An 18,086-nucleotide genomic window follows, 5' to 3' on the forward strand; every position below is an offset into this window, starting at 1 on the left:
AAGATTTTCACATCAGAATTTGTCAAAAATTGCGCTACGTCGAGCGGCGGAATTTTTTTTTTCTAATTTGTATGCAAGTACATTTATCTTGACAGTTATTAAATTTGTAGACTATAAACAATGCAGTGACTTTATGTGGATGGAATTAAATTGCTTAGGAATATTAATAGATATTGAATTTAAATACAAATATAATATAACAGCAAAATATTAAATATAAAACAAAAAAATAATTTAAAAATATTTTATATTATATTGGACAAAGCTCTTTAAATTTGTACTATTCTCAACTAAGTAAAAATCGTAGTTAAAAAAATTATCTAAAAATAGCGTAAAAGTTTCTTTCATAAATACAATATTCACAAAAGTCTAGGTTTAATATTTGTATCATTGCATAGCCTAGAAATTTGACATATTTTTTTTTATGTAATCCTATGGATTTTAACTAATAATATTTTTGAAAAAACTTGCTTTAGAAAACGAAAAAAATAAATAAGTTTAATATTTGGTAAGAGATGTAAACCTTATATATAGTATATTTAATTTAAGTTATATAATAGCAAAGAAGATGATTTATTTCAGGAAAATACGAGAATTAGATTGCAATTCCTATGCTTTATTCGTATGGAATAAGAAAATATCCTTAAATGTTCGACATCAGCGAATGTCGCTGCGTAACCTAAGATAAAGTGAAGTGGAGATTCAACTTAAATTAAACCATGACCCTTTTGTGCTGTAAAGCTTTACTGATAAAAGGTCTAGGATTACATTACAATAATACGAATAATATTACCATAACCTAATAATATACTAACAAAACGTTTTTATTATAATTAAGTAGATTATATACAATATTATATTAAAAGATACGTGTTAACTAGAACTCTTAAAAAAATATATTTTAATTTAATCGTTCCAGTACCACGATAAATTACATGGTTTAAATGGCAGTGACGTATATTACAATTTGCAACTTTATAACGACACTTTCAAAATAATAACTAAGATTAAGCAGCATGCAAGGCAAGCAATGCAAATGCTAATACTTACTTATTACTATATTATACGTCGTACAACGTATAGACACAAGAAGTGGGCGTGTTTTAGACTAAATTGTATTGAAATATACAAAGTTTCCTAATTAAATGCGGGAAACGACCTTATTTACTGAAGGCTCACTTTACTAGGAAGTTGCCAGGGGCCACCAACTCATGGCATGTGTACGGACCACGAATTTAAAACGATATATTATATTTATACCGACTGTATGTATATATGTAGATACATTACAATTTAATAAATAACAGTATAAAATATATTTTTAAAGGAGTGGTGTTCTACGATGGTATATAATATATAAAATAGTACAAAAGTACAGATGTAATTAAAAACATAGACCATATAAATTTATATAAATTATAAGAAAGCTAATCTGTGCCCACATAATCATCAGATGTTGAAATAAATTAATATGACTTAATTTACATTTAAAACTTTGTAATTAATTTTCATGTTATTTGGTATTAATTAAAAAACGAACTATATGATACTTTTATCACAGCAAAATATAACATATTTTGTATGTATAGACTAATAGTGCTCTAGGAAAATATACATTGGTTTTATTTATGCAAATATTTTCCATAAAGTAATGTTAGAAATTTCTTAGATGAATTATTCATATGATAATATTCCTAGAAGGGTTTAATAATATTTCTAAGGTTACACGTAAAGTATATCGCCAGCTTAGTCGCAATATTGCAAAACACATTTATTTATAAAAAAATAAGCATCAGTATTGCCTTATTTGCATTAAAAATAATATTTGAAGTTAATTTTAAGTAGAGCGAAAAAAATAATAAAATAATTAAAACGATGATTGGTTTTGATTTATTTTTTTAAACCATACAGTGCCAAATATAAAAAAATTATATGCTTTATTATCTATAAATAGTAAAATATCAGTAGATCTGACCCTTATGACATTTTATAAAAGTGCTGTCATGAGTTAATAATTTATAAGCAACAAATTTATGAAGATTATTCAAATATTTATAAATAAATCTTAGTATTTTATCAAGAAACCCTATATCTTTTAACTTAGTTATTAGGATTAAGTAATTAACTTCATTAAAAGTATTTTCGAAATGTTTTTAAATGTATATAGCATATATTTGAATACACATTTCAAGAAATTTAATCAACGTTTCTGTGAATGTCTGAAAATTAAGGACAGAAGAGCATATATACAATTTATATACACAAGTCATGTATTAAAGATACAATTTTAGTATACACATATGTATGTTTATTATATTTATTTTTTCCTCGAGTCTATATCTGAGATTTGAACATGGCAATTATTAAAAAAAAATTTTTACATATCTCATGGGATCAAGAAAATTTTATTGACATACTTTTAAAAATAATATGAAATCGGATTTATTTCATCTCTAGGGGAAAAATCTTAAATTGAGCTTTCAGTGTTTTGAAAAAATGGTATTTGCGTTAAATCGTAATTTTATATGAGGTAATTTAGAAACATTACTGTATGGACGTATAAAGTATATGTAATATTTTATTTATATTATAATAATATTTAATTGGAATATGAAAACCTGATATTTATTGTAGCCATATAATCAGTTCTTAAGCAAATATTTATTCATGCAATAATTTATGTTACTTATTTTTAATATTAGTTATTTTTTTCTCGCTATTTAAGAGAGTTAGCATTCACCCGGTGGGAGGCAGTTCAGTGGGCGTTTCGGGAAATCTAAGAGTAACAAAGTGTGGCCGGGCCAAACCTCTCCGCTCGGTAACTGCCACTCGAGTCGAGTGTTAAAAATTAACCCATCCGATTCAAGTGTCGTGAAAGAGTCGAATTTATAACCATTTTAGGCGCTATTTCTTTCCGACCTAACTATTTAACTGTACGATCGGCTCGTAATATTTATTTTGTAGTAATTTTGCTTGTGTTTAAATTTATTTAAACAAAGAATATCATAAATAGATTTTCTTATTTCTGCGTTAACTATTTCTCAAAAAAGAAAATTAATTCACATCCAAAAATTCATGGCACATACTATATAAATTTATTTTATTACGTTTAATATTTTTGTATATTTTTATTTTTTATCTGATTTTTTTAAGAAGAATTAGGGTCAATAAAAATGAAAATATAGTTAAATATTAGCTAACATAAAAATACAAAATTATTATTTAAATAATTTACTTAAAATCTTACATAAGATAATATGAAAAATTTTAAAATAATATATAAGATATTATCAATGTATATTATAATATAGTAAAATAATAATTTATAATTAGGTACAAAAGTATTACATAAAATTAATTTTAAATCCTAATGAGATATTCTCATAAATGAGATTAAAAAATCATGCATTTTAAATTACCGGTAATTTAAATTTTAATTTAAAATAATATTTAATAGTATGATTTATATAGCATTTGCACAAAAACATTGACTATAGCTTTATTTAGCCAGCAAACGATTCATGCCCAAAACTTAAGTCATTAATCCTTATTTTTTTAGTTTTTTTTTTTAACTGGAAAATTTTCAAATAAATCGAAGCTAAATCGTGATTCCTAGAGTCGGTCATAAAACTGATATTGTCTTATATAGTTTCGAAATAGTAATCGACTCTGTTATTTTTTTTACTACCTGCTCAAAGTTTAGCTGCAAATTTAAGCTATGGTAATTATTAAGAAATATTTGTTTTAAATAAATTCTTAACAGAATAAAATTAAATAAGAATAATTTAATTTTTATATTTTTACTAACCGGAAAATTTTCAATAAATTTGAAGCAAAATTATGATTTTGGGTGTCGTCAATAAAACTGATATTAACTTATATGATATTTGCAAACCCTGTTTTTTTTTTATTACTGACTTTAAATTCAATTGTAAATCTACCATACTAAAACTCAAACTATTTTTAAAGTTTCATCGAGTGCCAATTATTCATAAATATGTATTTTAATTGAATTATTAACAAAAATATATTACATAAGAGTTCTTGAGAGTTTTATGATAATTCTTTAAGCTTATCGATAAATGAGATTTTTTTTAAATAAAAATAGTTACACTAATCATAACTTCAGGTATTCCTAATGCATCACGATATGTCTAATAAAAATAAATAAAAAAAAAACATAGAATTTTAAGCCAAAAATATACTAACCGGATCAGTTTTTCGCACCTATCAATGTAAATATTAAAAATCTGAATGGCTTTAGCTAAGCATTTAAGTTTCTCAATCTTTTTTATTTCTTGCAAAATAAAAGTTTAATTAAATTTATATTTTGGCTTTCTCATGAATTCTCAAAAAAATTATTAAAATAAATATATGTTAATATAATAATACACTATATTATTGTTAATATTTTTGTTTTATTCATAAACATCTGGATAATCGTTAAAAGAACAAACTTCAATTGTATGGTTTAGCATAATGAGGCGAATAATCAAAAGACCAGAACAGATTGATACATTTTGATTGATTACGAAAGAATTTTAGGATCTCGTATTTATATCCAAATCGTAAAAAAATTGGCAATAACAGCTGCTGCTACTGTACAATTTTTATATTTCGAATAAGATAAATATGAAAAAAAGGTTCTGTTTCTACATATTTTAAGGGTTAAGTTGAGGCAATACGTAATATTTTTATTGTGTGCCATACATACATGTAATTATATCTTTCATTACAATGAAAAAAATCTTTATAAGAGCGTAAAGATTAAATATATAACATAATTAGTGATACAAAATTATTTAAAAACTCTTTAAAAACTGTATATCTTAAAAGGTTTATATGTAAATACTTTAATGATAGAAGTTGCATTTGAACTCTAAAAATGCATAAAACCACATTGTTGTCATGTTTCTGTATACATTCACAACTGTTTCGATATTAAATCTTTATATATTTTATAACATTGCATTATGCAACATTTTATAAAATGATCGTCGTAAAATGGCGGCACGCCATTTTTAGTGCACATTTAATTTTATGTATTCTATCACAGCGGCCATAATTTATACATGAAATTTCCTTGCACGGAACGAGTTCATTGTTTTATTTCTTATCCCCAAAATGTGTGTAGCTTAATAAAAAATGCTTTTAGATATACCTTAATTTTTGTAGCGCTTAAAAAAATCTATAAATGATAATTTGTCAAAATTTTAATAAATATTATCGTGCCTTAGAAAAGTAAAAGATGGTGTATTTTCAATTGGCGCTGCAGTAATTCTTTTATTAAGTTTTTTATTAATTTAATTTTGACTTATGAAATACACATGCTATCGGTCAAGAGGTCGCACGTTTTAATTATAACTGAAATACACGCTTGTGTTGAAGTCTGATCACGGTTGCGTGTCTAGAAGGAACACTTATTGTATTATGCAATACTTCATACTGTAACTGTTTATATTTTACTCGCATGCTTTTGTGATAGCGGATCTAACACGGTTTTGTCGTGGACTTACTTTATATTGTAAAAACACTATACACATATAAATTAAATTATAACAAAAAATCTATAGTGGTTATAGCCGGACAATGTAGCGGATATGGCTTTCTATCTCTTTATTTTATGACATTCTAGTAACAAGGGAGCAATTTTAATGCCTTTGCCGTTATACATTGTATATAGAAAGAAACGGGTCTTTAAAACGAGCCAACAGTAAAAATTTCAACGAATGGATCAATAAAACTGGGCAGTTAGCGATATTGAAATGCAGTTACTGCGGTGTATGTTAATCTAATATGATGGATACAAAGTTACAGTTTTGTACATATTTAAATCGAATTATTTAAAGAATCTTAAATTTATTTTGTAGTTATGTGCATGTGTTACATTGCAAGATAAATATAGTGAGGGAAAGATTTAACTCCAAAGTCTCCAGCCTCAATTATTCGGGCGAAGATAAATTTCCAGTAGTTTGCACTGGTTTTTGTAGCTGGGATGTTTCTTGCATTTCAATATCCGACCAACAGTCCTTGGCAGTAAATTGAAATAATTAGTGGTTTGGAGACCACCTAGGAGAGGATAGCGCTTTTTGTCGGTAGTTGGGAGACGCTTTCAGCCAAGAGTCGACAAATTTCGCAACATAAATTATAACCGAGACAAAATATCGTAAATGTTAATAAAAAATAATTTATGTACAATTGTTATAAATATCTAACCCCTTTATATCTAAGTAATAAATCAATAAGTCAATAAGATACTATTTATTAGTCATATTTCATGCAAAAAAAGAAACGGAAGTTTATATTTTTTTAGCGTGAGTTTTTAATAATTATTTTTTCCTAAAACCTGGTTTTGTGGTGTTTTTTAATTTAAATAAATACCCGATTATTATTATTATAAATTAAACATTTTATATATTAAATCAATTATGTTTTATTTTCATGCTATTTAATCGCAATTATTTTTATTATTAAGCCATTAAATTCAACATTTTTTTATCTGAAACTTTAATACTACAATATGTTGTTCAGGCATTTGATCAAATCGCTCCACATAGAACATAATTGAAAGCTCAAGACGCATCACGTGTGGCTTGTCTTATGACATCCCTTCGGTAACCTATCGATCAAAAGATTTCACGCTCCGTTTGACTGATTTCGCCTGTCTTTCCTTAAAATTATGGCCAGCTGTCCAGGATCTGACCCATTTATTTTCGGATTAGCGCCGCTTCTTTATAAAAAGGCAATCAATCGTGAAACTATAAGGCGCACACATTGAACCCCCGGTGACGAATTGCGACCTCTGCCTAAGAAAGTTTGCGTGGTAAAAATTTATCCGACGCGAATTGGTCTATCAGGAATTGGGAGGGTCGGGTTGAAAAAAAAAACTGTGCGCTGAAATCCCATTTCGTTTGATAGACAAGACGCTGAGGGTACCTTCGGGTGTAATGAGGTAGGGTCTGTCCTTTCTTGACTCTTCAAGACCCCGTCTCACCTCTAGACCTTAAGTTGAAGACAAAGAGTCAGATCAATCGTTGCGGAAGGTTTACACGACCCTTTGCCAAGCAACGTGCTTATATAATATATTTTAAAGTCGTTTAAAATTAAATTTAAAAAAATTAAACAACCTTCTGGTAAGTTATTATAATATTATTTTATTTAATAATGTGAATTATTGTGCCCGGATTTAGTTTGCTACTATATTTAATGCTTCTGCAATGATAATATGGCGATCTTTGACGGTTAGGCCTTCTTTTGGTTAAATATGTACGAACTTAGTGCGTTAGAGAGCTCTTAAAGGTCTAATGCAGGGATCGGCAACCTTCGTGGGCCACATTCAGTTTTTAATTTTATTTACTTAGAAAAATATGGGGGCTTCAAACAGTCGATTCAATTAGTATATCACAAGATAAATCTGATCAATTCCATTATATAATTTTTACCATATTAAATAATAGGAAAAGCGGAAAGTAATGAAAATTTTTAAGGGAACGATTTTGAAATTAGCTTACCGCCGGCTGTCGTCGAGGTAACACGTAAGATTTGATCTTATTTTGTAGCTCTGTTAGTCTACTGCAGGTTTTTATTTACTCTATAGAAAAAAATGTCAAGACCAAAAATCGAGGAGACCCATTTGCGTTATTATATGCTATTTTTGTTCGATCAAGGAAAGAAAGCAAAAGAAGCCACTCAGATCATCTGTGAAATTTATGGAGACGTATTGCATCTTCAAAAATGTCACAGGTGGTTGAGAAAATTCAAAAGTGGTGACAGGGATTGAAAAATGCCCCCAAATCGGGAAGATCTACAAAATTAGACGATGACGTGTTTAAATCAGCAGTGGAAGCGGATCCCCGAAAAACCATTAAATAATTGTCAAAAGAGGCTTGGCTGCCCTTATACGACCGTTAAAGACCATCTCAAGCGCATTGGAAAAAAACACAGGCAAGGAATTTGGGTACCGCACGAACTTTCGCAAACGGCCATTGAGCAGCGAATTACCATCTGTTCGTCGCTATTGTCTAGGCACGAAACGGCATCATTTCTGGGAAGGATCGTTACAAGCGATGAGAAGTGGATCCTATACAACAATCCAAACAAAAAAACAATGGATTTCTAAAAACGAAGTACCCATACCTACCCCTAAGCCCTCATTGACCTTAAAAAACGTCCTTCTTTGTGTTTAGTGGGACATGATTGGCGTCATTCATTACGTGTTAATAAAATCTGGTGGAACAACTACCGCAGGGGTATACTGTGGTCAATTAGTCAGAATGAAAGCGGAGCTGTTGAAAAAACGTTCAGTTTCGGTCAACAATTCTAAGCGAATTTTACAGCACGACAATGCCAGACTACATGCGGCATGGATCACGCAGGAAAAAATCAGGGAGCTTGATTTTAAAGTTTAACAGCATCCCCCATATTCCCCCGATATCGCACCCTCTGACTACCATCTTCTTAGATCTTTAGAGCATTCCCTTAAAAATAAAATTTTTAATTCATTTGACGGTATCTAAAATCGCATAGAATCATTATTTAACGAAAAATCTGCAGAGTTCTACAAGAAAGGGTTCTACTGAAAAGCTGCCTGATCGTTGGAGAAAAGTAATAGAAAACAATGGAAATTATTTTGCTGATTGAAATTGTATATATATTTTTTTTTTAATAATTTTTTTGTATGGGAAAAAAATTATCAGGACTTTCCACTTTTTCTTATATTTACTTTTAATACTAAAAAACTATAGATGCCAACATCAAGAAAGCAACAAATAAAAATAGCCGCACAGAAAAATTTGAGGATTTTTCCGTTAGAAGACACTAATTTTTTTCAAGAAAATTAGTCGCAAAGTATAAAAATTTCTCTTGATAATTTTTAATTGTGAACAAGAAATTTAGCCGCGCAGCGAAAATTTTCAGTATTTTAATTTGAAATATTTCTGATTGTGCTCAATAAAATTCGCTGCAAAGAGAAAAAAATCCCTAATTATCATTAAAATACTTTTTTAAATTACTTCTAATCCGGCGACCTCACAGAAAATACCTCAAAAAAACAAAATACAAAATAATTTTATGTAATAAAATATATAATATATATTATTTTTAAAATATAGAAATATTCAATCAAATACGAGAACTAATAAAATATGCTTATTTCAATCGTTGGATTTTGTGGAGAGCCCAGCAGTCATCTAAGAGCATTCCGAAGTTAATTTAGGTTTTGAAACTGTGAAGAATCTCATTCTTGAAGCTCGCGTGGATGACTGATCAAAAATGAGCGTTTATCAATAAGGATAAACTTTGTATGGGACCATACAAAGCCTCCGTTACTAGATTTTTTTCCAATATTAACACGCAAAGATTTTTCAATGCATTAAATCAATATTTATTTGCTATGAAACGGTCACGGGAAACAATATATCACCGAAAGACAAAAAGCACCGTCAGGTAATAATATTACCGTTGCACAATTCAACCTCAAAGTTGTCCATCAAACAAATGTCACTTTCTAAAGGCGTATATATATCATTGCTCTAAGAAGCGAATAAATGATGATCGCTGCATGATTGTATTTATTCAGCAAGATTTACAGCCCTGTTTACATAATACAGACACTCGACCACTCTAACAGATTCGGCACGCCAGCGAACAACATACAGTCATGGACGCTCACATTTTGAGAGGGACTCCATCATACGTGCACCGCAGCAGAGAGGGATCAACCTCTGCTATACTGTCGCTGCCACACAAATCAGAACTCTAAAGATCTTTCATTGACATCATCCTTCCGCCAGCTTCTCCACCACTGCTCGGAGAAAACATCTCGACCATCATAGTAGCCGCAATATATGTAGTATAATTACTTGTCCCCTATAGGATTGAAATACAAAAAAAAACTATTTGGCTTTATAATAAATATTATACAATATTATAGTAAGCATTAATTTATCATAGCTGTATTTATCTGGCGTGATATTGTACATGCTACATGCTAAAGCTAACGACATTATAAATAAATCATTATATTTTTCTTGATTTATATTTAATGTCTGTGAGTCAAATGTGATTCAAGAATCCAATAAGCTCCTGCGGTAATTTTACTGTCAAAGTCTTTAATAACTATGAATTAATTTTGTCAAAAATATTAAAAAATAAAATCGACAAGATATGAAATACAAGGTAATTTTACACATAAAATAAGTTATATTGACTTTGGTAATATTTAAATTACATACTGTATAGTGTAATTATACAAATCACGTTTCGGAAAAAGTTATGTGAGTTCAAAAGCCAGTTATATCATATATTATCATATTCTTTAAAATATTCTAAAATGTTTAAATGAGGCAGATAATTATTAATATTGTAGTATTACTAAAAGTAACTAAACAACTCATTTAAATCAATTTCCTAACAAATTTAAATTATGCATATCACGAGAATATGCTGATAACGAAAGTAACCTCAAATTCGTTTAAGTTGTGATTCGAGTTGAAAATTGCTTCTATGTATTAAACAATTCTATTTCATATTAACCCTTTGATGGTTACATAGCACATATTCTAGAACGTTATCCCATCACTCTGCAGCACGTTTGCTGCTCCATCAGAATTTTTAACGTTGCGCCGTGTTTATATTCAATGTATCCGGCAACGGCAATGTAAATAAAGGGACTTTTATGGCCGAGTGTAAAACGGCCATAAACGGTTAGTTTAATGGCCGTACACGCATTCCACGTGGAAACGGTGGCATAATCAAATTGATCCCAGCTCCTAATGACGGCCTCTTGCAAACACCGCAAAGTTGATCGGCCGCAAGACTGACGAGGGTGGATAACAAAACCACTCCTCAAACCGCTTCGCTTGTACCGGGGGGTTGAGTAAATCTTGGCTTATCAGTGGCCTGCCTACTCAAAATAGAACATAGTAAATGCGTGCGAAGGCTGCCGCTTAAGATTTTAGAGACTTGGATCTCGTGCCTTTTGGGACGTATCTAAATCGTAGGCGAGGGAATTACTAAATTTAGAATACTTTACAACTATAAAAGGAAAAACATTGTTAAAAATAATTATGCAATACATATCTATTTTTAATTCGTATTAAATATCAAGTCGAACTCTCGGATTACAATTTATTGTTTAAGTCGTACTATGTTTGTATTGTAAGGGTCGTCCTAATCTGCGTAGCGATCGATCGTCACAGATCAGGTTTACCTAGATTTACATAATGATCACACGGATAAATAATAAAATTCATATTGGAACACTTCTAATAATAAGCTACTTTAGCTCATAGATAAAATCATAAGCATGTTAAAAAAATAGTTTATTGTAAAATAAACATTTTATTTTGCAAGAATTACGGGCGGTACTGAAACACAAACCTTTCCTTCCAATTATTATATTAAATCATATTTTATTGAATAAATTAATTAAAGTAATTAATTCGTGACAGTTTTATTTAAAAAATATGCAAAATCCAGTATATTAATTTTTAGGGTTTTAAATCTGCATATGGAATGCGATTTTCTAACCCTATTATTTCTTATAGTCTCGCATTAATTATGTATTAAATCACAATAAAGTGATGTTGTACATATATGCGTGGCTTATAAAGATTTTTAATAACCATTAGAACTAGACGATGGATGAAATGACTTATTTTTTAGTGGCCGTTTACTTTTGTGATACAATTCTTGTCAGTGGTTACAATTAACTTTGCTCGTTTAACTTATGTTCATTACGTTTTGAACGGCCGTTTTAACCATTACAAATAATAAACGTTGTGTCTTATTATATATTCTTGTATATTTGAACATTGTTTTATATAGTTGCTTAAATTTAATTTTAAAATAAATTTATGTAAGACAAAGAAGGCATATACTTGTATTTTATTGGCCCATGATATAAAAGAAGATAGTAATTGTTATGTACAATAATTAAGAATTTTGTCTATAAATGTTTTTTGTGTAATGTTTTGCCTAATTATTACTGTCGAAATACATATTAATAAGTAAATCATAAAATTTAATGGATTTTCAAAGAAAAAAGTAACATGGTTTATGATTTTCTAAAAATACAATTTTAATATTAAAATCATATACCTCAAAAATCATCATTGAAAATATCTAATGTTATCACAAGAAAAATGTGTTATGTATATGGTATATTTGACCTATACAAATAATAGTAAACTTTTGCATTTTCATGGATTTTAGCGAACTACAGAGATTTTTTTCTTTTCCGTGAAGTTGAAAATTAGAGGGTTAGCTAATAAACATTTAATATTATAAGAAATATAAATGTAACATATTTTAGTGTTGTTAATATTATTTATATATTTTAGTATTTGTGTTATGAAAAATAAGAAAAACAATGTTTTTAAGAAGCTGTATCTATATTTAAAATTAAATTTTTTTCCTTAGAAAATAACGTAGATATTGTTTTTTTCTGTAAATTATCTTTTTAAAATTAGTGGGTTTTTATTTTTTGCAAGATATTAATTGTTCAATTTTACTAGGTATATTTTAAAGAAATATATTGATTTTTAATTAACATTCTTAATTAGAAAATAACGTAGACATTGTTTTTCATCTATAATATAAGTTTTAATTAATTATTTTTTTAGAATTTATGGGTTTTTATTTTGTGCAAGATATTAATCATTCAATTTTACTAGTTATATTTTAAAGATATATATTTATTATAAAAATATATAATTAGGCTTTCTTTGGCCCGGAAGTTATGCAGTTTGGATAAATGTTCTTAAACAAAACATAATTGGTTCGATTTTTGTAGATAACGTAGGGAAAAATATTAACGCTAATAATAAATAGTCTAGCTACTATTATAAAGACTAACTTTTTTAATAAAAAAAATTATTAATTTTAACGAATTTTCATAAACATATTTTCAATTTTATATGTTTAAATATAACGTCAGTAGTAAATGTGTAGTATTAGCAAACGTAAAATCATGTCAAAATAGTAAAAACTGGTAGGAAAATTGAAAGAGTATCGCCGTACATGTACGGCGGTTAATCTTTCACTGTTTTGAAGTACTACAAGTCGTAATAAATTTACATATAATATAATTGTAATAAATTTACATATATATAAATAATATATAAAAACATTATTTTTATATAATATATTTTTTAATTAATATTTTTATAAATAATTTCTATACAAGATAATAATATAAAAAATATTTTACAATAATTTTATTAAAGATTTAGAACCTCTGTTTTAATTTAAAAAAATCCACAAAAGCCGAATAATATATAATGATAATGTAAAATAAATTAACAAAATTTAGTAATAGAAGTACTAACATAAAAAAGGTAAAATTAATTGAAAAATGGTAAAAATTATTCAAAATGAAAAAAGGGACCTGGACATTTGATTGAACTTCGCGTGCTTTTTTTAGTATTGACTCTTTAGGACACTTTCATTAAGACAATAAGATCTATATTTTGCTGTCATAATAAAACACTTATTTTAATATGCGTTACAGCTACAAGATACCAACTTAATAATCAATCTTCCTACTTGCGATTTGGTAAATATTTGAAAAAAAAATTTTTTTATCCTGTATGTTTAACGTCTTAATCGATTGATGTTTTAGGCAAACCTACTCGCTTGTCATCTTTGATAATTTTTAACTATTAGTTTTTACGTGGCACTCTCGCTAATAGTCTTCCTTAATATTTGTACATTATTAATGAATGATTGAATTACATTTTCAGAATAAAGAAATCGCCTAGAGAGAAAAAAATGTGTCGTTAATATTTGGCTACTAAATACTAAATTTATATTAACGTGTTAAAAATATATGCATTACAGATACTAGTACGATCAGAACAATAATATGAGTTTAACTAAAAATGTTTTTTCATTCGTATATAAATAATTCCATTATTATTTAGTTTGTCACTGAATTAAGTATATATACCAGATTAACAAAAGTATATAATCCTGTATGGCTAAAATACAGTAAATCAGCTTATATTTATCCTATGCTAGAGATCAACTCCTTTGTGCACGTTATTCAGAATATAACCACAAACCCTTATCATCAAATAATGTAATCGCTTATATAGCGTGACATCTGCCCTTCGTAAATTAATTATTTGTACTTTTATAAAACATAGCAAAAACCCATAACTTTATTCGATTACGTTGTTAATGCTATATGTTATTTTTATAATTTAATCTTAAAAATAACAATTACAATCTCTTCCAAGATATTATTAAAAGAATGAGATTTTAAGCAAGAATCAATTTATAATCAACAGTTGCCTTTCACTGATTCTAAGAATATAATCTGTTCATATTAAAAACGTGACGAATCAAATACGCGTAGGCGTAAAGTAAAATTTGTAAAAAATCACCAAATTCAATTATGAAAACGATAAAATTATCCCCAAACGCGCAAAATCGCCGATCGGAAAGTAATTCGGACCTTTGAGGGCATTTCCGATCGCGCCCAAAAGACGGGCATGAATCGCACTTAATGACTGCGTAAATTCGAAACTTTCTCTAGAGGGGCATTAAGCAGAACCCCCTACCCCTACCATCGCCACCACTACCCAGTCCCGTCGATAAATCTTTGCATTCCTTTAAGAATGGCTTAAATATCCGCCAAGAGGGGCTTAATGGCGTGAAGCGCCTACTACGCCTTCTGCTAATTTGAAGACAATCACTCAAAGTTTTCGGCGTTCAAATCCCGTTCCGCAAAAGAAAGTGTCTTAACGGCTAGATCTTGTATTTAATTATCTTTGATTGACTTTTATTCAGATTAATATCACTCGATGATTTTTAAATGAATTGCTTTCAAACGAACCCTTGAACGAAGTGAACGTTGATATTGAGTGAAAGAATATTGACTTTCTTTACTCATTACTAAAATTACTTTAGCTTTTTTAATTTGAAAATATATAAATAAGTTTAATACCTTACTAAATCAAGCTCAATTGCTTGATCTTGTTTTATTCTTAAGGCACTTAATTAAGAAGTAAAATATCAATCCACGACTCACTGATTAGGAAAATGGGTCTTAAAATTAAAGCTCACCTTGCATCGTTGATTGGGTAATCCTCTCGAAATAACTTTTCGGATCTAGAGCGAAGAATCACAATGACGTTAGTTAACCCACATCCGACCGGGTACTTTACCGGGATACCCCACAGGTGAAAAGGAACAAGCAGCGAGACGCCAGAGGCAAATAATCCGACAATTTGCATGCATAACCTCCGAGAGGCTTTCCTTCCTCCCGCTGCTTCTTATTCAACCGGAGACGAGCAGTGACACTTTCGAAAACTGAAACTTGTTCGGAATCTCTTCGCTCGAGAATCGAAACTTTCACCTAATGCCCGAACGGGACTGGATTAATCGCCGTTAAATTTGATTTTTAGACGAGACCGGAAATCTTGAGAAGGTACTCTAAAAGATATTAAAGCCGTGGAATAGAAAACTTTGACCTGCTTTTCCTCTACGAGCTATGTTGTATGGATTAAGCTAGTCAATTGCATTCCAAATAATTTTAAACAAATTGAGATCCATTAATTGCTATAAAGAAAGCTCGATTTATTAGTTATGAAAAAGAAAAAAAAATAACCAATAAATAAACTAACCATCTCGATCCAAAATAATTTATTTTAAAGGGTCACAAAGATTGTCTAGCTGCTCTTTTAAAGCATGTTTTAACTAATTTCCATAAGGTTTCTGATCTCAATTAAACATAAAAATAAATAATAATTTTATAATGTCAAAAAATGCACTGAAGTCACATCAATTCATCACCTGTTCATTAAAAACTAAATTTTCCCGCTGAATTAATCTAAATAATCATATATAAATAGGGCTTAATCGTCCATTATCAGATTAATCCTAAGATCTTAGTGATAAAATTTTGGCTAAAATTTCTTGTTATTTATTACGATAGAAAGTAAAGCTGGTCTCTACACGTAAAATAGGTTTATAAAAATTTTTTTCAAGTCTGCGATAAACCAAAAAGTTTGAGAAACCGTAAGTTATTTGTGTCCTATATGTCACCTTATTTCGCAAAATTCCCTAATTAAAATTCATAATTTGGAATACATAAATCTATAATTATTAGAAATATGAATAAAAAAAAATCTCGCTAAAAAATATATTTTGGGATATACATTTATGAATATCTCATTTAAAAAAATATATTCGAAAAATACATGATTAGGTAGTTTAAAACAGAAACTTTGATAAAGAGTATTGAGGTTAATTATTGATTTTTAAATTCAATAATATAAAGCCTAACTTTAAATAAAAATTGACATTTTTATTATATATTATTATTCCATAAACGGTAAGATAGGGGGTGACTCATCAATGAATATTTTAATGAGTTATCCAAATCCTCAAAGCTTAAATTTTTAAAACACTCCTTTTTTTCCCCATGTGTTAAATAAGATCAAAATCGCAATTTATTTGTCGCTTAAGCCCGCCACTGAGGCATTTGCTTGCTTGAGTACGCAACGCATTTCTGCAGAGCCAGAGCTATCAACGCCCCTAGAAACTAGGTCTCACAAAAGGTCTGCCTACGCACCGAAAAATAACCATAAAAAGAGCTACATTTTAAATTTTAAGACTTAATTCCGAAAGTTGTTGAAATACTATATAATCTTTGTCCAACAAACATGAAAAAAATAATAAAATTAAAAAGATTTAATTTAAAATTTCTGAACCCATTTTACTCAGTTTATTTATAAAATTATTGACTTGATTGTATTATATATATGAATAAATTATAATTAATTGTTAAAATACAATTGTATTAACATGTATTATGTATTGTAACATATATGAGATTAATCTAATTCCCAATTCAGCAAGTTTGACGAGGTGAATTCCGAGATGATTCCTGGTGGAGGATTGCCTCTTGTCCTCATGGGGCGGCTACTCTTGTCAATAAAGACTGTCTTGATAATGGACCATTGATTAATGCGGTGCTGATACGGTGCTCCGTGTCAAAGGTTGACTGACAATGATTGCGTAATTGCAGAACAGATTAATGTCGACTAGTGTCGTCGAATAAGAATATGTAAATCAGTTTATGATGCCTATATATATTTAAATTAATTTTAAAAGACGCCTATGTATCACAAAATATATGTAAATATATAGTTTATGTTTTAAAAAAGCTTTTATTAAAGTAAACTATTTATTGTTAATCGATATTGATATCAATATTTTTTGGTAAGAACCATAAGAATAATAGTAAATTATTAAATAAATAAATAGGTAATAATCTACTAATATAAAATAATTAAATACATATTAGCAAATAGTATATCATCGTTGGAAAATTACACATATTGCGCAGCATTCAAAACAGCAATGAAAATCATTCATACGAATATACGTTAATACGTCATACGATAAATTTGCATTATTTATACACGTGAATTTGCAACCAGAACGTAGACCACGTAGGCAGGATAAATGCAATATCAGCTTATGCCGCAAGTTCGACAAAAGGATATTCAAACATGAATACTACTAACTGCGTCACTGAAACGTCAGGTAAGATTTAGTACTTGCAAGTAGGTAGATCTACTATAGCGTCACTAGTTTTAAACCTCAATGAGAAAATATTTTTTAAGCAAAATATTTTTTGCGATTTAAGATCACCGTTTTTTACTTCTACAAAAGTAATTTTTAATTGAAAATTAAATAATTTATTGATTAAATTACTTTTAACATACAATGGTTTACATTTTTTATATAAGTACATTTTTTTTTGTTTTTCAACAAATTATGTTACTTTTATTTGTACTAAAAATGTTTTTTTACGATGCCATAAAGTTTGTTTAAATGTATGTAACATATATTTATATAAAGTTTTACCGCTTGTATATCATAAACAAACTTTTGATACTTCACCCCATAAATCATGTCGAAAATAATAGCCAGGTATAAAATCAGATTTCAACTTTGAAATTTTAAACACGTGCCATATTCTGTCATATAATTTACAATAAATTTATCTATTTTAAAAGTAGATGTTTTTAATATAAAAAGTACAGTAGATTTCTGCTTTGTTTCAAAAACTA

Source organism: Plectrocnemia conspersa, unplaced genomic scaffold (genome assembly GCF_051122295.1).
Source record: "Plectrocnemia conspersa isolate PC_06_02 unplaced genomic scaffold, ASM5112229v1 ptg000002l, whole genome shotgun sequence".
Lineage (NCBI taxonomy): Eukaryota > Metazoa > Arthropoda > Insecta > Trichoptera > Polycentropodidae > Plectrocnemia > Plectrocnemia conspersa.